We start from the raw sequence: 24396 nt of genomic DNA, 5'->3' as shown, positions 1-24396 counted from the left end.
TGCCGCGGGCAGGGACCGAACCTGCGACCTTCGAATAATGCGTCCGATGCTCTACCAACTGAGCTACCGCGGCGGCCATCCCCCCGTCCACTTTATAGGGTATATGTGTGCATTTAAACGTGGTACGGTAGCTCAGTTGGTAGAGCATCGGACGCCTTATTCGAAGGTCGCAGGTTCGGTCCCTGCCCGCGGCAAGCTATCTTTTCGTCCACTTTTCTTTCTTCACAATTATCTTACATTTATTACTAAAAAACATCCCCTACACTTTCCTTGGCATTATTGTCTGTTAGTTCTCATTAATGTTGTGTATAACAAAGAAAACGAGCCCTTGAAATTAACACTTCTTTCCCTCATTCATAGCCAGGGTCTCGTTCTGGCAGACTTGATGCTTTCAGGTAGTATGCGAGGGATTATTGGTCAGCCGCCAGCTCGTAATAAGTTCACGTGCTACGTGACGCCAACAAGGCAGAAAAAGAGTGTTCCACACTCGCCGTCATGGCTACTGGCGGCGCTGACTGACGCTCCCACGTTTAAATGCACACATATACCCTATAAAGTGGACGGGGGGATGGCCGCCGCGGTAGCTCAGTTGGTAGAGAGCATCGGACGCGTTATTCGAAGGTCGCAGGTTCGGTCCCTGCCCGCGGCAAGCTATCTTTTCGTCCACTTTTCTTTCTTCACAATTATCTTACATTTATTACTAAAAAACATCCCCTACACTTTCCTTGGCATTATTGTCTGTTAGTTCTCATTAATGTTGTGTATAACAAAGAAAACGAGCCCTTGAAATTAACACTTCTTTCCCTCTGCATTTTCACAGGACTCGGCGGCCGACAGCATCGGGCATCGCAAACACTGGGATTTCGTCACGATCTGAGACGCCCCCCTATTATCGGCATTTTGGCCGTTTGGCAGTAGCGGTGACCGGCGATAGACGTAGTACCTTCTGACGTGTTCCTCTGCATTTTCACAGGTTCGTCTCTGCCCTGCTGTTGATGCCGGCGGTCCTATTCTCTGGATAGCTGGCTGTGCCGTGCTGCCGTGTGTGGTGTTTCCCTACAACGCCAGAAAAACCTACAATATTCTTCTTTTGGATCCCCAGGACTCGGCGGCCGACAGCATCGGGCATCGCAAACACTGGGATTTCGTCACGATCTGAGACGCCCCCCTATTATCGGCAGTATGGCCAAGGTCAATCTAAATAGGTCGCGAAAGTCGGAACGAAAAGTGGTCGGAAACCTATTGCGACAAACATCAACACCCGCGTGACGACGATTAAAGCGCTACTAGGTGAGGGGGGGACAAATAATGAAAACAAAAAATTAATTAAGCGTTTATTTTCATTAGTTTTAAATTTATTTGTCACGAATTAAATTAGTAGATTTCTTTAATCAAACTTTAGTCTTGGGTATGCGGTTGAGTGGCCAATTTTTTTCGTTTATTTTCAGAAACAGCGGGCACATGCAGGCAGTCTGGTAACATTGGCCAACGGTTTTGCGCATTTTGAGATGCAAATGGCGTCGCTCGTTTTTGCGAAGTAGGTTTGTTGCCTGTTGTCCGTAGATATTTCCTCGCATAACCGTTGTTTCCTAGTCGTGGTACTTGGCAGAAGGTAATATAGCCAATCGCAGCCATCGGGAACCGTTTCAGTGACTGTGTTTTGCCAGCGCACGGCCGGCGTGCTGTCGCCCTTCGGAACGATGAGTCCGCCACGCTACGCGAAGAAACGCTGCGCTGTCTACGGATGCAAGAGCAACACGTGTGCAAGGTTTGTGTGTGTGATGATGTGGATTGTGTGGCCCGTGACGGGGCGAAGAGGGAACGACAGTTCTGCTCTGCGGTACGCCTTGGAGGGGAAGACGACGAAAAGGAAGCGCGAGCGGGGCGTGCGGCTCGAGGAGTTGGAGCGCGACACGGTTGGAACGGCAGCCGCTGGTCGGCGGTTCGGGTCGCGACATCGCTTAACCAGGCGTCCGGCAGCCATGTGGACCTGGTGAGCCTGATTCCCGCTCTGTGCCCGGTGCTGACACAGAGACCGGCAGCCTAGTCTGTTCCTGGCCTGAGGTCCTGGGGCCCGAGTGGTGTCACGAGGTGGCCGCGGCTCATGTTGGCGACGGGCAGCTAACCTGCGCTGCAGTGGCCTGGTTATCTACCGGCCTGCAGTGCCATCATCACCACCACTACCACCTCGCCACGGTCAAGGCAGCGTGACTGTTGACTGCCCAAGGAGTACCGTTGACGACCGACCTCGCCGCAGCGCAACAGTTCATAACGGCGAGTAGGACAGTTTGTGTGCGAGGCGCGTAGGACGTTTAGGATGTAAATAAGTAATGCTGTAGTGTGTTGTGTGTGAATCGTCAGAGTTATCGGTTGTGTTAAAGTCTGTGTTGTGTGTACAGAATCACCTGACTGCTGGTTGAATTATTTCGGATCCTGGGCCCACATTACACCATCACAGTGTGCACGTTGAATTGTTATGCTACTTCCGATTTCTGTGTTATATATTTTGGGGTAATATCCTGTTCAACTGCAATATTTCGCCAATAAAATACACCTTATTTATCAAATCTGTCTTTTTCGTCTTCCCGTTATCTTGCAGGCTTTCATTATGGAGCCGTCATAGTGATAAGAAAAAGAACATGCAGCTATAAAAAAAAAAGTAAGAAGCAGGCGCCCTGTCAAAAAATTTCATAATTTCGCGCCCATCGCGTTAAAACGTGACGTCATTTCCTCTTCCGGTTGTGACGTCAGCTTTTTCTTTTTTTTAATTCTGTTTGTCCCCTCCTCACATAGATGGCGACTGTTGCAACAACTAGCCACCGGCTTGACACGTGGGCTTCTACGGAAGTTACGCTACCAGTTTTACATATACCTTGGTTTGGCAGTAGCGGTGACCGGCGATAGACGTACCTTCTGACATGTTCCTCTGCATTTTCGCAGGTTTGTCTCCACATATTTGTGCTTCCCTTTTCCTATTTTTCCCGCTGGTTGCTGCTGCTGCCAAACTTGTCGATGTAGTTATACATTAGGAAGTGTGCGAGAGATAATGGGTGATTCTGGGGATAACATATGCCTTGCTTGCATGCTTACCATAGAAAATACTGAGGCTCAAGTGAAATGTAAAAAGTGTGGTAATTCCTATCACATTGAGCGGTGCTCCGGGCTAACTGAGCCACTTGATAAGACAAGAAGTGGCGCTAACTCTCGAAAAAACTATGTCTGCTCTACGTGTAAAACTGGTGCGCCACGCGTGGATGCTGATGCAACTACTGCGGCTTCTCGGGATTTTAACTTTGCTGTTGCTTTCGCGGAGTTAAGCAGGAAACTTGATTCACTAATGCCACTGAATGAGAAGACTAACAGCATTGAACAGGCAGTGCAAACAATGTCTGATCATTTCGACACCGTTCTGAAGCGATTGGACAACCAAGACAAACAAATCGAGCAACTTCGTAAAAGAACAGAACAGTTGGAGCGTTAAAGGCCCGTCGAAGAACTACGCCAGATAAATGCTGACTTGAATGATCTGGAGATGCGTAGCAGGAGCAGAAACTTGGAAATTCATGGGGTACTTTTCAATGAACATGAGAATCTTCTGAAAAACATAAACGAGATATCCAGGTTGGTACAGGTTCCTGAGGTCAGTGATCACGACCTTGAAGCTTATCATCGCCTTCCAGCGAAGGCAAATAAGACCCCTGGCATTATCGTACGCTTCCAAAGCCAAAAGCTGAGGGATATGTGGTTGAAGAAAAGGCGACTAATGAGGGAAAAGGACGCGGAGGTGTACTTTTCGGAAAACCTAACACGCAGGGCAAGAGCGCTTTTGTGGACTGCCAAGCAATGGGCTCGTGATAACGGCTTCCGTTACGTGTGGTACGCAAACGGGAAAATCTTAATCCGCAGAAAAGACGGTGAACCCTCCCGTGTTGTCAATGATGCGAGTCAGCTGGCTCATCTTACTGTGGGTTAGACACGTGAGCGCATGTAACCATATTAACATCTGGTCATAATGGCTAACGATGGATTCGTGTTGCCCTGCAATATTCGCAGTGTCGTGCCTTGCGATTGGTTGGGCTCGTCAGTGAAATCTTTTCATTTGAATGTACGATCACTGAACAATGAGGCTGATGATCTGCAAATTCTGTTAGATAGTTTTGAGTTGTCTTTTGATTTTGTCATTATATCTGAGTCCTGGCTTAGCGGTAGCTTTCACTTCCCATCATTTTCAACATTTGCCGTTAACCGTGATGTGAGTCGTGGGGGAGGTGTCTGCATTTTTGTTAATAAGAGCATTGAATGTGAAACTCTCCCGGAACTTTGTTGCATGTCATCTGCTGTTGAAGTTGTTTCAGTATTAGCAAATAATACAGTTTATTCTGTCTTCTACCGGCCACCTAGTGGAGATGTTGATTTATTTTTTGAGTACATTGAGTCATACATTTCTTTTACTTCTGCGCATCAATATGATGTCATTATAAGTGGTGATTTTAATATAGACATGTCTAATTCTGTAAACGCAATTGATTTTGATGTACTCCTACGAAGTTTTGGCTTTAGCATCGTCACTAAGCTTCTCACTTGTATACCTACAACTTCCGAAACGATGCTTGACTTGTTTATCACTAATCTTAATAATTCTGTTGTACATTCAGGAGTAATTTGTTGTGATTTAAGTGACCACATGGGCATTTAGTTATTTTCACGGAGCAAGCAGCCTAGATCCAAACATTTACGTACCCCAATGGTTCAATACATCACACCGAATGCTCCTGAACAATTTTATAGCGAAATGTCACGTACGTCATGGAATGATGTGTTCAATGAAACTGATGCTGATGCGGCTTATGAGAAATTGCTTAGTAAATTTTGTGTCGTTTACAATAGCCACTTTCCGCTAAAAAAGAAACGTACTATGAAAAAATAAGAAAACCCTGGATAAGTAATGAAATTCATGCACGCATTAAGCAGAAGAATAAACTATACAACACATATATTGCCTCCAAAAGCGCACATCTATATTTCAAGAGTTTAAAAACTATAGAAACAAGTTAACAAGTGACATACGAAATGCGAGAAGGCGGTATTATGAAAATTAATTTGAAATTTCATTTAGGCATCCTGATAAATTATGGAAAAAAACACGGTCTCTGGACGTAAATTTTGTTGAGGATAAACATTTCGACAAAATCATTCATAAAGGAGAAGTTTACACAGGTGAAAAGTTAGCTGAGGCCTTCAGTTTGTACTTCGCTAGGGATCATTCTACATCACCTCACTCCCACGACTCTCCTATTGCTAGATGCTCGTCGACTCTCTTTCTTGAACCAGTAAGGGAGAGAAAAGTAATAGACACATTTTCAGAGTTGTCAAACTCTACTTCATGCGACTTAAACAACATACAGATTCGTCCAGTGAAATATGTAATTGATATAATTTGCGCGCCACTTACACATATATTTAATTTGTGCCTGAAAACCGCAACCTTTCCGTCCGCTATGCAAATAGCAAAAGTAATTGTGCTTTACAAGAAGGGTGATAAAAATGACTTTGGCAACTATAGGCCAATTAGTATCCTTCCTGTTTTTTCTAAATGTCTGGAAAAAATCATACTGAAACGGATCGACAAATTTTTACAGGCCCATAATATAATCACTGATTCTCAGTTTGGATTCAGAAAAGACCGTTCTACGGAAATTGCTCTGCTTCATCAAAAAGAATACATTCTGGATAAATTAGAAAAGAATAACTTCGTCTTAGGAATTTTCGTAGACTTTACAAAAGCATTTGACAGCATAGTACAGAGCATATTATTTAGAAAGTTAGATTTGTATGGTATTAGAGGACATGCTTTAGCTTTAATAAAGTCATATTTATCCCATCGGAAACAGTATGTTCAAATTAGTAATTTTCAGTCAAGAACTCGTGACATCATAGCTGGTGTACCGCAGGGCAGCATACTTGTTCCTCTTCTCTTCAACATTTACATTAATGATATCACAAACATTATCAGTCCAGATTCATTATTTATGCGGATGACACTACAATACTTCTGTCAGCAGATATACATAATGAGCTATCTTTGCGCGGTAATAATGTATTAGGTAAGCTTGAACTCTTGACAAACGAAAATGCACTGTCAGTCAATGTAAATAAAACCAAAGCTATAATTTTTAATTCTAGAAATAAGAAACGTGATACTCAAGTAAATTTGCAGTATAAATCCCAGGCAGTCGAAATTGTTAATTCAATTAAAACGCTGGGAGTTTATTTTACTCAGCACATGCAATGGAATGACCATATAAACAGTATTTTATTAAAGGCATCCAAAGCGGTTGGTATAGTTTGGCGTCATAAATCTGTTTTACCTTTAAAAGTAAAACTTGCTATATACAATGCTTCATTCCTTTCACATCTAAACTACTGCATGTTAGTGTGGGGCACGACGACTAAAACAAATTTACGGAAGATTTCAGCCCTACATAATAAAATCCTTCGTCTAATTTACAACCTTCCTTACAGACATACAACGCAACACTTGTTCAATGAACACGAAATCATGAATGTTTTCAACCTGTACAGTTACGGGCTTTTACGCAACTATAAGATCGAACAAAAGAGACGTTTATCCACTATTACAGAGTTAGCTTCCATGATGCGTTATGAACCAAAATACCCCCACCGTCATCAACCACACTGGATCCTTCCTCGTACGAGAACTAATTATGGACAACAAAAAATTACCTATCAGCTACCGTTACATTTAAACAGACTACATTCCTCAGGTATTGACATAGCAGACATCGCCTTTTCTCAACTACGCCAATATCTCATTAACTCATCTGACATTGAAAACTTTTTGAAATAACGTGCCTAAAATAAAAATGAGGAAATAACCAACACTGTTACCGCGTAAATTTTGTGTTTAGTGTATGTAGTGTATGTACTGACGTCTGATCTATGCTTGTAGGTTTATATGTTTATTGCATTGTGTTTCTTTTTCTTTCTGCCAGCACCGCAGCCTGCTGTTTCGAATTTCTGTTATTGCTAGATTCTAGAATGTTGTGTATACCCTCGTCAGATCTTGTGTTCCGTTGCCGCCACCGCCTCTGTCCGATGTATAGGGGGGTGAAAACGTAGTCAAGCGGACAGTCGCTTTTATTCTCACCCCCTCCATCAACTTTATATTGGTGGAAATAAACGTTATTATTATTATCCCATACTGGCGGTTCGTTTGCACGCACTCATCAGTGAATGACGCGATCCAACCGAGGGCTTCGCATCAGATGTCACAAGTCTGTTCGACCTCCTTGACGAGAATGATCGCTTAACGACTGTCGCAGACATTCACGATACTACGCTGCTGTCGCCGAAAAGTGGAGACACACATCTGAGAGGAACCTGTGCGGTCAACTCCAGTACAGCAAAGAATCGTTGTGGTACTGTTTTCAAATTTTGAATCCAAATGTGAAGCATATCGACCTGCCCTGCGCGTTCCAAGCCTATTCACCTATTTTTCAATTAGTGCTTGTTGAAACTGATGACATGAGCCAGCTCCTGCGTGTTTTTGCGAACTACCAGTGCTATGAATTATGTAACATTGTTCAACCCCTGTCGTTTTGGAGACTTCACAATGTCCAGTGGCCAGTGCTTCCTCGCTGCGCGCTGCGTCTTCTGGCGATTCCTGTTTCTAGCGCTAACGTTGAAAGGGCATTTTCAAAGCTGAGAGTCGTCAATCGAAAGGAGCGCACTTCGATCATTGACAGCAACGTCGCAAAGTATGCTTGCGTGTTTTACAATAAGCTTTCAGCTAAGGTTGTTATACGCACAAATACAGGTGTTTTATGTTCAAGTATTTCGCTTGTGCATATATGTTTTTGGGCATTCAAGTCTTCTAGAAAAAATAAAATGAGCTTCGTGTATTTGATGTTTTAGTATCGAGATATGAATTGATATAAAATTTTGGAGTTTCGAGAATAAGGCAAATCTCCGAATTTCAGAGAATTGGGAATTTGCGAGAAAAACGCCAAATTTCCGCCAAAAATATAAACTCCGATAAGCACCCGCCGATTTTCAAGAAAAATGAACACCGAAAACAAGGAGCCCTAAGTATAATATAGCAAGGGAGTGGGAAAGGGATGTGAGGCTGAGGCGCCTTCAAGAGTAGAACGCGATAGCGTAATCTGGCCCCGTGCGCATCACCTTCTCAATTGCCACCTCCGCACTTCCTTCAGGCTTGGCACCACTAGCGCGAAGCTGCCCTAACTTTTTTAAATATATTTTGGACTGCAAGTTCAAGGGTACGGGTTACATGAGCGCGGTTTTGTATTGTTTTAGCATATGTGGCATGCTATTTTTTTCTCGAGTTTACTAACCCTGTATCCATCACTGAGGATAAAAAATGAGAATGAAAGGCTGCTCTTGAACCCGCATGTCCTCGCTAGAAGTCTAATACATTACTTTGTTAAGCTATTCAGAACATGGTACGAGCACCTTTTCATGCGTTAAACCATCTGGAATGCAGAGCCGACGAGCCTATAGCTGCATGCGTCTGTGCGACCACCTCGCTGTTCATCAGCCTTGTTGAATTGATCCTCCTCCCTTTGCAAAGCAAAAGCTGAGCCCCAACTACGAAGCCTATTAACGTGACGTGCAGTGCTCTTGAGACTTTCGGAGCACATTGGATGTTTATTGAAGTCGACAGAATTCCGTGTAATGCTGGATGACGGATTCGTCTGAGGAACGTCAAGTCATTGTCGAAACCGTTCAAAGAGAATGCTCCGTGGCATAGGCATCTAAATAATAATAATAATAATAATAATAATAATAATAATAATAATAATAATAATAATAATAATAATAATAATAATAATAATAACCACGAAATGAGAAAGGTGGAGAAAAAGGAGACATGAAGGTTTCAACCAAAAAAAACGCCAGGCCTGCGCGGAAAGCGCAGCACAGTCACAGCAAAAGCTGGAAGAGCGGCATTTCTAGAGCCCGTTATAAACTCTCTTGTGGCTACTAATACAGGTACATTAGCAACGTACCCACTACGCAACAAAGCGTAATTTTTGGGAAGTTGGGAAGCACCCAGCACGACATTATTCGTTGTTCTGCGGAGAAGCGAGGTACCATATGTAAGCGATTATGTGCAGTTTGTTGATGCGGCGGTTGATGACGATGAATAATTATGGTTGCGCCCTTTGTAATGGGTTGGAAGCTTTAAACGACCCACTAGTTACGTAATGCATATTGTGTCACGCCCGGTCGTTATTTAACTGTCCCACCACGCTTTATAACACACTTTAACCAGAGAAACGTAGAGCGAGAGAGAGAGAGAATTGACTTTATTGAGACCCTGAGGAAATGGATCATGGGAGCCTTATGGGCTTCCTTGGCAACCAACAGAAGTGCACTTGCGAGGAACCCACTACGCTATAAATCATTGTAATTTTTGAGAAGTAGGGCAGTAGGCACTGTGCCATTTTTCGTCATTTTACAGACAGCCGTGGTACCTGCTAAACGCATGTAAGGCATTATGCGCACTTTGTTGATGCTGTGTGTGATGACGATGAAGAATTATGGCAGAGCTCTTTGTAATGGGTTGGAAGCATTCAACAACCTACTCGTTGCGCAATTCGCATTGTGTGACGCCTGGTTACAGAATTCGCGTTGTGCGACGCTTGGTGCTTATTCTGCTCTTTTACCACGCTATATTGCATATGCTAATGTGGTTCCTTCCCGACATGAAGCCTGTATAGGACCTCTTTACAAAGCAGTTTCAAGCACCGGCATGGCTCAGAGGTTGAATACTGGGCTCCCACGCAGAGGGCCCAGGTTCGAACTTCTTTCCATCCTGGAATTTTTTCATTTAGTTTTTTTCTTATTTCGAGCGATACTGGTTACGGACACCGGCGGCGGCGGCGGCGGCGGCGGCAGCGGCGGCGGCGGCGGACAACTACGGCACCAAAAACGGCCGGTGAAATGATCTCATAACAGCTTTCGCTGTAAAATCTCGGAGGCAACAGCCATCATTCGCACTTACGTGCTAGATGTCACCACCATATAAGGCGCCATAGAATCGCTGTATAGGTGGCTACATCGACCAATGTCGATCCAAATAGGTTGCGAAGCTTCGGGCAAAAAGCGGTTAAGAACCTATTGCCAAAGACACCAGCAAGGGGAGTAATGGGTGCTCCGATTGAAGCGCGGCTATGTTAGGAGGGAACAAACACTAATAGCGAAAAACCAAGTTTTATTCAAGGCCGAAGCAATCATTTTTTTTTAGGAGCTTCCTCGCCAAGCTTCTTATGCTCGCGCCTTGTTTAACGCACCGTAGCTGCTGGTTCTCATCGCTCCCGCTAGAGGCGCAGCTATGATCTCTCCGGTGGTTCAAGCGCACTCGCTAGATGGCGCGCCGCCGCTCAGGCGGCGCCGCATACTTCGCTGCACACTCGGCACGTGCTCTCGTTAGATAGGTAACCGCTAGAGGGCTGCACCCATATACAACGCTTGCTCTCGGCGCGCTTCCTTTCTCTTCGCCGGGAGCTCACTCAGTGCACTTCGCTTCCGCTACTCCGCATGAACAGCCAAGAAACATTGTGTATATAATGTGTATTGTATATATAACAACGTGGTCACGTCTTTTATGACGATAGAGGAATTTGTACGGAGTATTCACGGGTTACCCGATTATCTCTGAGCAAGCTCCTCTAACATCATTCACTTCGTGGATATGGCGTGACTTTTTTTAATACGTCTTTATATCTGCCTTTAGTAGGCTTAAGCCGTGCTGCAGAAATTTAGGGAATAGGGATTAAGGTGGCCGGGCAGAGGGAGGGGGACCACAGTCTTCATTGATGTCTGTTGATCTTGTCGTCCTTTCGGTGAAGTACTGGCCAGGCCCCTCTGGTTCCCGGAAGCACTCGGTGAAAGACTGCCAATATCTCTGAGTATCGGTTGGTCCAAGGTCTAAAGGAGGATCGCTCCAGTCACGTAATGTCTGAGGTCTTTGTGCAGCGAGGGAATGAAGCGCCCTCTCCAGGACGGCCTCAAACGCCGGGAACGACCAGAGAAGATGTTCGGCTGTACCTTTAGGCGGACAAGCTGGACATTGGGGACTCGAATAGGTCTCCCGGTTGATAAGGTGAAGCCTGGCTGGAGAGAGCAGCGTAGCAGTTTGAGCGCGGCGGAGGAGAACTGCCTCTGCCCTGTGTAGTTTGCTTATTGGTGTACGATAACGTCCTTCGGGGTTAGAAAGATGCGTGAGCGTGCGACGGCGGTAGCAATGCACTCGCAGCCATGTCTCCGCAAAGCAATTTTTATGTTTTACAAATGACTTTTATTTGTAAACTCCGGATTAATTCCGGACTCCGGATTAATTTCGACTACCCGGTGTTCTTTAACGGGCACTGAAATCTAAGCACACAGGTGCTCTTTGCATTTCATCCCCATTGTCATGCGGCCACAGTGGCTGAGAATCGAACCCGCGCCCTCGAGGTTAGCAGAGCGACAACTTACGTGATATGCTACCACGACGGGTGCATCGTAATCCGCATTAGTTGAAGGTTACGAAGAAAAAACCGCCAATTTATTTAGAACAGCATAAGAAGGCATGGTTACACCCAGAAATTTGAAATATGACTTTATTTTCCGCTTTTCTCCTCTACATTTAGGCGAATGCTAAGTCGTCTCACGTGGTATCTATGCTGACTATCCGCCTCGTCTGAAAAAACGTAGGGCGGCGTTATAGTGACCTGGGATATTTTTCTAGGCAGCTCACACGGCGGCCGCGACTGATGCAAATGGTGTCGTCGCCGATAGATGGCGCGACAGGTGGCGCCGCCTGAATGTAGTTTGTTCGTGAAGGCCGTCAAGGCTAGCTGCTTCTTGCCTTTGGTCGTCTTATGACCAAATCACGCATTCACGCATTCACCGCGTTTAATAAATTACGTAAATGAAAAGCACGACGCGCTTTGAGTTTCCATCTAGTCCGGCCGTGGTGTTCAATCACATTTTACCATGCCGCGGGATGGCGACCAAGTTCTGCGTCCAATATGCGACGCTCTTCTGGCTATCACACCTCGTTCTTTAATTACGCTTTTATCGTTGACTACTACAGCTACCACAGGGGTTTGTTTAATCACTTAACGTGGACGTTAGCCGTCGGGATGGAGATGTACCACCAATCATCAAAAGGGGTGCATACACGTTAAATGTTAATGAGAACTAACAGACAATAATGCCAAGGAAAGTATAGGGGATGTTTTTTAGTAGTAAATGTAAGGTAAATGTGAAGAAAGAAAAGTGGACGAAAAGATAGCTTGCCGCGGGCAGGGACCGAACCTGCGACCTTCGAATAACGCGTCCGATGCTCTACTTGGTAGAGCATCGGACGCGTTATTCGAAGGTCGCAGGTTCGGTCCCTGCCCGCGGCAAGCTATCTTTTCGTCCACTTTTCTTTCTTCACATTTACCTTACATTTACTACTAAAAAACATCCCCTATACTTTCCTTGGCATTATTGTCTGTTAGTTCTCATCAATATTGTGTATAACAAAGAAAACGAGCCCTTGAAATTAACACTTCTTACACGTTAAATGGTGGCATTAGCTGCCAGACATCAATATACATTGTGCAACTCTCTTACATCAATGTACAGTAAACATTCAGTTACTTCTGTAAGGGCAGGCTTTACTTTCGTGTTATTCCGATTCCTATGACGGAGGGATCAACCATGTTTTTTATCTACATCTTATCTACATCGCCACAATACATTGCAGGGCTCTCTCTCTCTCTCTCTGTGTGCGTGTGTGTGTGTGTGCGTGTGTGTGCGTGCCTGTGTGTGTGCGTGTGTGTGTGTGTGCGTGTGTGTGCGTGTGTGTGCGTGTATGCCTGTGTGTGTGTGCGTGCGTGCGTGTAGGGGAGGCGGCGGCTAGATTTTAACATAGCACAAATTGCAAGTTGTTTCTATACAAGACACGTATAGCTGGACGAAAAGCAAAGTATGAGAAATTACACAATGCACGTAAAATTCCGTTCTAAGCGTAAGTATACACTGCGTGAAAAACAATTTTATTCCTATCGACAATGTCGACATTACCTCAGGAACGTGAATGAAACATCATTTTTGGCGCTGTGCATAACTTCGTCGGGAAGCGGATTGGACTCATGTATTGATTTAAAAAAGTACTAAATGTACCAATTTTAAACGCGGGACTTTGACTGTGTGTCCTTTTCTCAGCGTCACTTGTTTGTCTGGGCCCCTTGTTAGAAAACGTGCATCTTATTCTTCACTGTTTGTGCGCCAATACACACCTGCAGCGCTTCTACGATAATCGAGAGCTCTTGCACCTCCTTCCGACAAGTCGGGCAGCATTGCGAAGCAGCCGACTTCTTACATATACTTTACAATATGCTGTCATCTCAAGGTCGAATATGAGGACCTTATCAGACATGACGACACCCTTCTCGCACAAAACGGAGGTAACGTGCACTACTTCGTCTATATTAGGAAAATAATGCATGGTTCAGTATTTAGAAGGGGTTTTGATGCGAACCAGAAATGCAAATTCATGAAGCGCCTCTGCTTGGATGTCCTCTTGCTATATTGTTTGATCGGTATGGCGGTCACGAGCACGAGCGAGCGCGGAGTCGGAAACGCCATGGTCGCCAGCGACCCGGTCGGCTTAGCTTGCTACAGTGTTACAGCTTCTGGCCGCGTCTTCTCGTTTCTATCCTCCAGTATCGTTCTTGCTAGATGCGCACGCAGATTTGGAAGTGTTGCGGTAAGGGCACCTGCAGTAAACAGTGGCCTCCCTCACGCAATGCGTACGTCTAATCCGTCGATCCCAAGCACGTAATCCCGGATGACTTATCGTAGCTCACAATGCAGTTCGCGCACTGCGAACGTGTTATCCGCGGATTTGTCGAAGTTGGACGCTTTTCTTCCTATTAGCTTGCGTCTCACCTCTTCCGGTGAAATACTGAACAAGGACGCGTTCGAGGCATCTTTTTCACGACTGCAGCCCGTCTGACAGCTAGGCACAGGAGATAAATAGTAGTATGGCAGCGGAATTGTAATTTTCAGTTATGCAAGCACAAAACCACGCCAGACATTCTTCGCTACTGCACAACTAATAAGAGAAGCCAATTTTTAAAACTGTAAGCATAAAATCACAAGCCCGATATGTTCCGATCACGTCAAACGCCGGAGAGAGCGTGGCTTGCGCGGCGCGTTTTTCATGAGGAGTTATACTCTCTAAGGAAAAAAAAAAGAGTATGCGTGACTCTTTTCGGAGAGTTCTGACTTGCCACGTATAGAACACTCTTTAAATAGTCACGGTGACTCTCTTGGTGGGTCAGGGTCGGCTCACTCTAGGAGAGTCCCCTGACCCTCTAGGAAGAGTGAAAAGACTCTCATCCGAAGGATCACGTTACCACTTATAGGGAGTCAGACGACTCTTGCCGGTAACACTCCTACGGGGGTCATGTGACCCACACCGAAGCGACAAGCGACTCCACAAGTATTTTAAGCTACTCATTTGATTCTTGCTCTACTTTTGCGCTACTACTGTTGAAAATAGTAGAGTATTCATTTTAAGCAAGTCCAATAATACTTGCCGTTCTGCCCAGCAACTGCAAAAAAAAAAAAAAAAAAGAATAGTTCAGTTTTAGCATTATTTTAATAAAACTCGTCAAAACAACACATAATTTCCAGCAAAGTTATATTGAAAGTGCGAAAAGATGGTATCTGATTTCCATTTAAGAAGTTTGGGTATTCCTCATTTACATGCTTCTATGAATATAGCCAACCAAAATGTGTGACTGGTGTGCATAGTGCCATATATGCAAAATAAACTGCAGAATTAGGCATCATGTTTCAATCTTTATTCCTTATGATTAAGAATAAATAAAAAAGTGGTGACGGCTGGAGGCATCAGACTTGTGGCTTGCTAGGTTGTCGCTCCTGTTCAGCGTGAGCACCATGAAAAACGGCATCTGAAAAGCAGAAGGTGATGTTATGATGAGAAAATGAAATTGCAGTAAAGGTTTGCGAAACCTACAAAATAAGTGGTTCACATAGACACAATGAAGGCTCACAACAAAACAACAAATGCAAACACGTATGGTAAGGAACCAAGTTTTTAACACGAAAGTGTTTTATTCCGGGGTCCACCAAGACTTCAATGACGTATTTCCGTCACGGAAACGACGTCGAAAAAAGGTACACGATCAGATGGCAAAAAAAAAAAGGTTCCATCACCGGGCATCCAACCCAGGACCGCTCGGTCCGCAACAACAGATGCGGGCACGCTATCCACTGCGCCACGGTCACAGACCGTGAAGGCTTTACAAACGCGCCTTTTATATCTACTACTCTCCCGGTCGGCGGGGTGGTGTTGCCCTCTGGGAGCGGTAACGTAACGTAATTTGTCATTACTGTGACCTCCGCGATTAGCACCTGCAACGCGTTACACGTCCGTCCCATTCGGCGCGTTTTCAATAGAAGTTCAAATTTGTCAATACCTTAACACACCGCGAGGTGGCGATCTTAGCTCCAAGCATCGTAAAAGCATCGGCCTCGCTCATAGCATCACGCTAATCCAAACCAAAATAGCTCTGCGACGTGCGCCTGCCTCACCTGGCTGTAACACTGCGTTTCCCGCTCACGCGCTCGCTCCGAGATAAATCGCGGCCGTGGGGGTGGTACGACGCGCTTTGAGTTTCCCTCTAGTCCGGCCGTGGTGTTCAATCACATTTTAACATGCTGCGGGATGGCGACCAAGTTCTGCGTCCAATATGCGACGCTTTTCTGGCTATCACACCTCGTTCTTTGATTACCCTTTTACCGTTGACTACTACAGCTACCACAAGGGTTTCTTTAGTCACTTAACATGGACGTCAGCCGTCGGGATGTAGATGTACCGCCAATCATCAAAAGGTGGTGCATACACGTTAAACGGTGCCATTAGCTGCCAGACATCAATATACATTGTGCAAACTCTCTTATATCGATGTACAGTAAACATTCAGTTACTTCTGTAAGGGCAGACTTTTCTTTCGTGTTATTCCGATTCCTATGACGGAGGGATAAACCATGTTTTTTGCCATTATCGTCTAAAACACAGCTTGCAAATAGTACCTTTTGTAACACGTCACTTGGCGACAAACTTGCAGCACAAGATGACGTGAGCCTCTTTTAAACAACAAACGAAATTGGTTTAGGCTCCTTTGCGTGGGTACCACTCACCTCTTTTCCTACGTCGTCTTGTCCAACCAAAAGAAATGTAGGACCGACTGCCGCGTTGACAGGGCGAACGCGTTGTTGATTTTCCCATCACTAGCGGTGAGGCGCGCGCCAGACCAGAGCGGCACCTTCGTTTCCCCGAGTGTGGCTGTCAACTGGAGTGAAGAGGCGGGAGAAGTGATCCGGGATTCTGGGAATAACCAAAACACACACATTATTTGTATTTAAAACCACCCTTTGTTCAACACACCGTTATTGTACACACATCTGCCATGGGTGTTTAGTTCAAATTTCGCAACGAAAGCAAATTTTCACGTAAAAAGCAGCGGGAACCTCGTCTCGCAATAGGCACTGGCTACACACAAATGGAAGCACTTCTTTTCTGAGAAATCACTTCAAAATTTGGTTTCAGAATAAACACGGTTTTGCGCCGGCTTACCCCGACACCCAAGCACATCCTCCGGCAGTCAGGGGCACGCCGTGAGCGCCGCATGTTTTACAAACGTAACCCATACTCAGATAAACACATGCGAGTACGGGGGCCCGAACGACACCCAGCGCGTGCGGACGCCGTCCAAGGTGAATCTAAATAGGTCGCGAAAGTCGGAACGAGAAGTGGTCGGAAACCTATTGCGACAAACATCAACACCCGCGTGACGATTAAAGCGCTACTAGGTGAGGGGGGGGGGGGTTGTATAATGAAAACAAAAAAATAATTAAACGTTTATTTTCATTAGCTTTAATTTATTTGCACGAATTGAATTAGTAGATTACTTTAATCAAACTTTAGTCTTGGGTATGTGGTTGAGTGGCCGATTTTTTTTCGTTTATTTTCAGAAGCAGCGGGCACATGCAGGCAGTCTGGTAACATGGGCCAACGGTTTTGCGCATTTTCAGATGCAAATGGCGTCGCTCGTTTTTACGCAGTAGGTTTGTGCCTGTCGTCCGTAGGTGATTTCCTCGCATAAGCGTTGTTTTCTAGTCGTGGTACTTGGCAGAAGGTAATATAGCCCATCGCAGCCATCGGGAACTGTTTCAGTGACTGTGTTTTGCCAGCGCACGGCCGGCGTGCTGTCGCCCTTCGGGACCATGAGTTCGCCACGCTACACGAAGAAACGCTGCGCTGTCTATGGATGCAAGAGCAATACGTGTGCAAGGTTTGTGAGCACGTTGAATTGTTATGCTACTTCTGATAACTGCAATATTTCGCCAATAAAATACACCTTATTTATCAAATCTGTCTTTTTCGTCTTCCCGTTATCTTGCAGGCTTCCATTATGGAGCCGTCATAGTGATAAGAAAAAGAACGTGCAGCTATAAAAAAAAGTAAGAAGCGGCGCCCTGTCAAAAAATTTCATGATTTCGCGCCAATCGCGTTAAAACGTGACGTCATTTCCGCTTCCGGTTGTGACGTCATCTTTTCCTCTTTTTTTAATTCTGTTTGTCCCCTCCTCACATAGATGGCGACTGTTGCATCAACTAGCCACCAGCTTGACACGTGGGCTTCTACGGAAGTTACGCTACCAGTTTACATATACCTTGCGCCGTCTACGTCGAGATCAGACATGTCGTATGCTAGAATTAGCAGACATAACTCCCACAATCACGTACACTCACTTGATTCTGTTATAGCGTCATCGCAGATGTTGGCAAACCATGAAAAGCAAAGAGTAACGAAGGAAAAAAGTGCACGGCGGCGGCCGCAACAACGGGCGCCGTCGAAAGCCTCTAGCTTTTTCGCCTTTCCGGCGAGGCGTGTTCAACTTGGATGACTACCGCGTATGTTCTGGAAGCCACCGTACTATATCTGCATCTCAAACTACCGTCTTTAAGCCAACAAAAACCATTATATATAGTGCGTGTGAGCGTTCTGTACACAGGCTTTTTTTTTTTCACGCTCCCACGCGCGGAAGCACGGAGCACACTCAAGGTCGATGGAAATGTTATTATGAAGTAGACTAAAGTGCATCTCAAAACGACATCTTGCACCTTCAGTAGTGCAGACACAACGTGCGATCAGCAAGAAATGACCCTTGATAATTGTTTGCATCGCTCACTTTATGGGAGCTTGTACAGCAACGCGCATAACGGTGGCAACTCGTTAACTGACAGCTTTAGTTGGGCATCCGCAACAGCCCAGCGGACACAGGCTGCTGCTGGAAATGGCTGGCAGATAACTTCCGCAGAGCTGCTGCAGACGCCCAGCTAAAGCTGTACAATTAGTGCCTACGAAAGCAGTACACTCACCGTTAACTGGCGCCCGTTGTCCGTATCCGCAGCTCCATGAATATTCCGCCCTCCAAGCGTCACTTCATGCACGGAGCCGGCGTCAACACCACCGAAGACGCGCATGAACATGAAACTGATGAAACTTCAAGACACGCAACCAACGCAACCACGCAACGCATTCCAATAGACTAGGAGACTGAGATGACTGAGAGAGAAGGCAGAAGCAGCGCGCCACCCCGGCGCCAACCCCGTCTCCGTCGGCGAGCAACGCGCCACAACGGCGCCAAAGGGCAAGCGCGCGATATGTTTGGCGTATACGGCGGCTCTTTCATGACGGAAGCCAATCGAAACGCGCTTCAGGAACGTCCAGTGACTCCTTCCGATATGCTAACTCTTTTTCTCTGCCTGTACCTTCCAAAAGGGGTCACATGGACGCCCGAAGAGAGTCACGGTTCCATGACCCTTTTTTACTCTTTTTTTTTCTTAGAGTGTACTGCAGCCCATCTAGCGGGCTTCGGTGAAGTCGATATTGGTCGCTTCAGTGGAATGCATGTGAGGGGGCGTACAGTGAGCCTGATGCTCTGTAGTTCTAGCTCGCTTTAGCGCTGTTAAATGCTGCCTGAATTCTCGGGGCAGCAACGCACGTCCCCACAGCTTTTGCTTCATCGTCAAAGAAAATTGCCGCGAGTATAGAGCAAGTTCGTAAGTTTAAGAGCTTATGATTAATAGGACGTACTATGTGATAGGAGTGCACATTATATTCACGACAAACAAACTCGCTTTTGCAAGTACTTTTTGCCAAAGTTCAATGCGCGGGGTCTTTAGTTAACGTTTTTTCAACGAAAGCAGGGACAAAGGGAATTTTATCTGCAGTTCTATCAAGATCATTTGTGTCGATATATTGTGCTTAGTGCTTTATATATTAAATTTTCAGACATCCAAGCGCGTTGTACACATTCGAACAAGGGTAAAGAAGTGCTCCACGTACTGCAGCCCGCAAGGCGGCCTGATGTAGACGTCAGAGCTACGTCACACGGAAGGACCCATTATGGTCTTTCCCCCGAGGGCACTCACGTGACACCTTTGAGGCTTGGGCGTTCTGCCCACAACCCTCTTCAGAGTTGAGGTAGTGTCCATGACTCCATACAGTTCTGAAGAAATTGAGAGAGGTTACGTTCTTCGATGCGCTTGCTCTTGTGATGATTAGCTTTTCGGTGATCCCCTAGTGTTATGATACGTGGTAGGCGACAAAAAATAATAATAAAAAAAAACTCCCAGACCACCTCGCTTCATAGCAGAAAAATGCTGACGCTTGTCACATGCACCGGCACAAGTTCTGTCTCCAGTGGCAGGGGGTGACCGTTTTTGCAGCTCTTCTGCTAGTGTGGGCACTTACAACGAAAGATGCAATGGAATTATTTGTTGTTGTTGTTGTTGCATGCGTAGTAAACAATGACCTCATTGTGTGACCGATCTTAAGCCAGAAGCCTTCGATGCACTCTTACAGCAATACAGCTGACCGAGGAAGAGAGCCAAAATAATATTATCGAAAATTATTTAGGACTTAGAGCCGATGGGCGCTATTGCGCTTATGCACACAAAGCCACTTCATCAACTAGCTATGAAGGAAGCCAACGTGTGTTTTCAGAAATAAAGAGTTCCGCTCTCCCTCGTACCTTAAGGCTCTAGTCCCATGGACGTCAGCTTCTCTTTCACGAAGGTCTATCTCATCACAAGTTCCCACTCAGTTCCTTTAGACACACATAAGGCTGTTTCCACTATCGTACTGAGGCTGTAGAGAGAGTAACTTGCTCTCCCTTTTATTAGAAGAAGTGACGCATATTACTATCCTTATCGAATAATTGCGCATCGTGAATTATCGAATATCAGTGTGGATAAATTAGCCATAGACTGGTAAATATATTTCCACTCACTACACACTGAACCTACATGTGCCTCGCAGGCAAAGGCTGTCACTGAAGTCGTCACCACTGCTGTCTAGAGAAGACAACGATGAATCGCATGGTTTCTTTTATGTCTTCCCTTTTTACAGTGGAGCTCTATGCGGCACACCTCCGTGATTTCTTCGCGCCACTGTCCGTGATAGCAACCTCTAGTGCCCTGTAGGGAGCAGTGGAAGAACTGACTTTCATGCATTAGTTCTTCCACCGCTTTTTTCAAGTCCAAGGCGCCAAGGAAAACCGTCTAGGGCAGTGGTTCTTGTTGTATAACAAGAACGCAGAATCAGAGCGTGGAAGAGAAACTTTATTGAGCTGCTCGTAGTTACAGAGCCTCGAGCAGACTGCCCCGATGGAGGCGGGGTCCTCGAGGAGGAGGAGGGCCGTTACGTCGCTCTCGTGTTTACAATACATGGTTACAGCGGCGTCCCGGGGAAACGAGACTCTACATGTCTTGAGTTCACACCGGCTGCAATAGTACATAATCCACAGCCGCGCACAGGTGTAAACACGGAGAGGCCATGTGGTCTCTCACCACACTCCTGTTAAACACGCACACTTTGCCATTGCTTATATGTGTGAGGCTTTTTAGTTCCCAACATCTTCCTCCCTCCTAAGACTAAAGGTGTCGTAATTCAGACGTTCAGGAAAACGTCTGAACGTCGGATATCGCCTGGCGCGCTGCGATTGCGCAAAACACTAGGTATGTCATGGCTGACCTTCTGTTGACTATCTTCCGGGAAACCACTTAACGGTTTCACCTCGAACGCTTCTTACGTAAACGAGATCCCTTTTTTAAACTGTCTTGAGCGACCTCGGTGTTTGTCTGCGCTCTCCTTTATGTGCGTTGTTTTTTCGTTCATTTTTCGTGCAAGGTCTGGTTTCAGCATTGAGAGCCGCGTGCGCAGTTTCCTTCTCAAGAACAAATCAGCTGGCGTCTGCCCTGTGAATGTATGGGGAGTGGTTCTGTAACCAAACACGAAGTTATCCACTTCTTGTTGTAATGTTGTTTGCTGGTTTTTCTTTTGGTCACTCACTCCCTGCAGCAGAAGCGACTTCTTCAGCGTTTGTACTGCTCTTTCTGCCGCCCCATGTGATTGTGGGTGGTAAGGAGGACTTAGCGTGTGTTTCACACCGTTTGCTTTTAGAAAGTCCTCAAATTCTTGGGCTCTGAACTGAGGGCCATTGTCTGTAACAATTTCGTGTGACAATGCATATGCGGCAAACATAGATCTCACTACTTCGATTGTCTGGTGCGCTGTAGCGGAGTTCACGATTTTTACCTCTAGCCACTTCGAATGGGAGTCCACGGCAAGGAGAAATGATGTGCCATTTTTCTCTGCAAAATCTAAGTGTACTCTCTCCCACGCATTCTCACACCATCTCCGTGGTTGCAATGGAGTGGGCTGACCGAACGAAGCAACACTCTGGCAAATATCACACTTTCTAGTGATTTCATCAATACTGCGATCAATAGCAGGCCACCAGACCATTGATCTAGCAATTGCCTTCATCTTAGTGACACCGATGTGCTGTTCGTGCAGCAATCCAAGAACGTCACTTTGAAGTGAAGCGGGAATCACAACTCGGTTATTCCACACTAAACAACCCATGTGCAGACTCATTTCTAACTTCCTTACAAAGTACGGCTTTAGCTAACCGCTCCATGTGAATTCACGTACAACGCGGAGGACTTCATCTCTGGCTGTCTCTACCTGAACCTCTTTAACTGTGACAGGAAGGTCTTGTATCGGTGCAAAATAAAAAATGCTTTCAGACTCTTCAGTAGTTTCAGGCAGGGGGAGCCTCGAAAAACCATCGGCGTTGCCAATCGTACGTCCTGCCTTATACGTGACCTGGTAACGGTAATTTGACAGTACGTGTAACCAACGGTGCACTCGCGCAACAGCCACAGAGCTTGCTGGACGCTTAGGGTCAAAAAGAGCAGTCAGTGGCTGGTGATCTGTGAAAATTTCGAACTTGCGACCATACAGGTACTTGTGAAACTTCTTGATTCCAAAAATAATGCCAAGTCCCTCTTTCTAGATTTGCGCGTAATTGCGCTCACTTGGGGTCATTGATCGAGACGCAAATGCAACAGGTTTTTCATGACCATCAACCACATGAGACAGCACTGCCCCTGAGCCGTATGCAGACGCATCACATGTCAGACGCAAATCTTTTCTGACATCATAAATCTCCGATAGCTGGTTAATACACAGCAATTCTTTGCATTCTCTGAAACACTTGTCACTCTGACTTGACCATTTCCATGCACTTTCTTCGCGTACCAAGTTGTGTAATGGCTCAAGTAGAGTTGCCAGATTTGGCATGAACTTCGCGTAGAAGTTAACGAGGCCAAGAAATGCCTTGAGCTGTGTAAGATCCTTTGGCTGTGGAGCATGCATGATAGCTTCCACCTTGTCTGGTGCTGGGTGCAACCCATTCTTGTCAATTACGTGTCCCAGATAATGCACTTTGCTTTAAAAGAACGAGCATTTTTCTGCATTAATGTGGCTTCCATGATCCTGTAGCTTCTTAAGCACTCTTTCGGGTCTTTCGTAGCACTGTTGCTTATGTTTTCCTGAAATAAGTACATCATCTATGTAGCATGCTGTGACAGGAATTCCCCTTAAAATCTCGTCCATTACTGCTTGGAACATCGCCGGAGCGCTTGCTGCTCCGTACGGCAGTCTTTTAAGTCTAAAAAGACCCAAATAAGTGTTCACTGTCAATAGCTCTTGGGCACGTTCATCAAGTTGAGGTTGCAGGTAATCCTTAGAGAGATCTAGAACTGTGAAATTTGTGCCTCCTACTACAGATGCAAAGATGTCGTCCGGTAAAGGCAGTGGGTACTGATCCACCTCTATACACGGATTGGCAGTAATTCTGTAGTCCCCACATATCCTAACAGAATGGTCTTTCCTTGGCACTATCACAAGAGGGGTCGCCCATTCACTGTGCTTGACTCGATATACGATGTTAGCTCTCTCAAGGTCATGCAATTTTTTTTTTGAACTTGCTCCAACACGGCGCACGGAACTGGTCTAGCCTTACAAAAAAGGCTTGACACATTCTCTTTCAGAACAATGCTCCCACTGAAGCCCTTGATTGTACCGTATCCTTTTGCAAACACTTCATGGTACTTTTTCAAAAGAGAATTTTCTGTCTGAATGTTGCACACAGGTACGACTTCTGACCAATCTAACCTTATTTTCGACAACCAGTTACGCCCAAAAAGTATTGGCATCCTCAAGCCCGATTCATGCTTGACTATTACAAGCGGCAGCTCATGGCGCTGTGTGCCATATCTCACATCAACTTGCGCGGAACCCTTCACATTTACAGGTGTTTCGTTGTATGTGACGAAGCGCACATCAGTTCCGGACCACTCAGCATCGGGAAAACTTTTTTTTGAATTCGCTTTCCGACATTAGACACTGCTGATCCTGTATCAAGTTCCATTGGAACCTCTTTGCCATTTATGTGTAGCTTTACTACTAAAGGAGATGTCTGACCATCTATCTGGTTATGCCCTATTGCCAACAGTTTCGCCTCTGTTGTGTTTTGGTCAATGCAATGCGTTTGTTTAGTTCGACACATTTTAGCAACATGGCCCTTTTTCGAACATTTGAAACATTGACTCTGCAAAAATGGACATGTCCTAGCAAAATGCTCATCACCACACCTGAGGCATTTCCCTTGTCCCTCACGAGAAAGTTCTTCTTTCCGCGGCTTCCCTGGTTTACAGGTGGCAGTCCCCATTGTGGACGCTGTTTTTCTTTTGCTCGTTGACTTCCTTTTAGGCGTCGGCTTGTTCTGCCAGTTGACGTCCGCAGGAGCTGGGAGAATTTCTTTGGTGTCGTTCTTTGCGGTTTCCATGGCGGTGGCGATGTTTAGAACTCGTTCCCATGTCGCCTCCTTGTTCGGTAACGACAGCAGACGGCATCGGATGTCC

General features: G+C 45.6%; 1 non-coding gene across 1 annotated transcript; it reads right to left on the bottom strand.

Annotated features, from left to right (window-relative positions):
* Trnam-cau (transfer RNA methionine (anticodon CAU)) lies at positions 1-73 on the bottom strand. The gene has a single exon. It is a non-coding gene; the product is annotated as a tRNA-Met (tRNA).
* Between the last annotated feature and the right edge of the window lie 24323 nt (positions 74-24396).

This window comes from Rhipicephalus sanguineus, chromosome 1 (genome assembly GCF_013339695.2).
Source record: "Rhipicephalus sanguineus isolate Rsan-2018 chromosome 1, BIME_Rsan_1.4, whole genome shotgun sequence".
NCBI lineage: Eukaryota > Metazoa > Arthropoda > Arachnida > Ixodida > Ixodidae > Rhipicephalus > Rhipicephalus sanguineus.
Note: the sequence above shows the minus strand (reverse complement) of the source record. Positions and strands in the feature narration are given on the sequence as shown.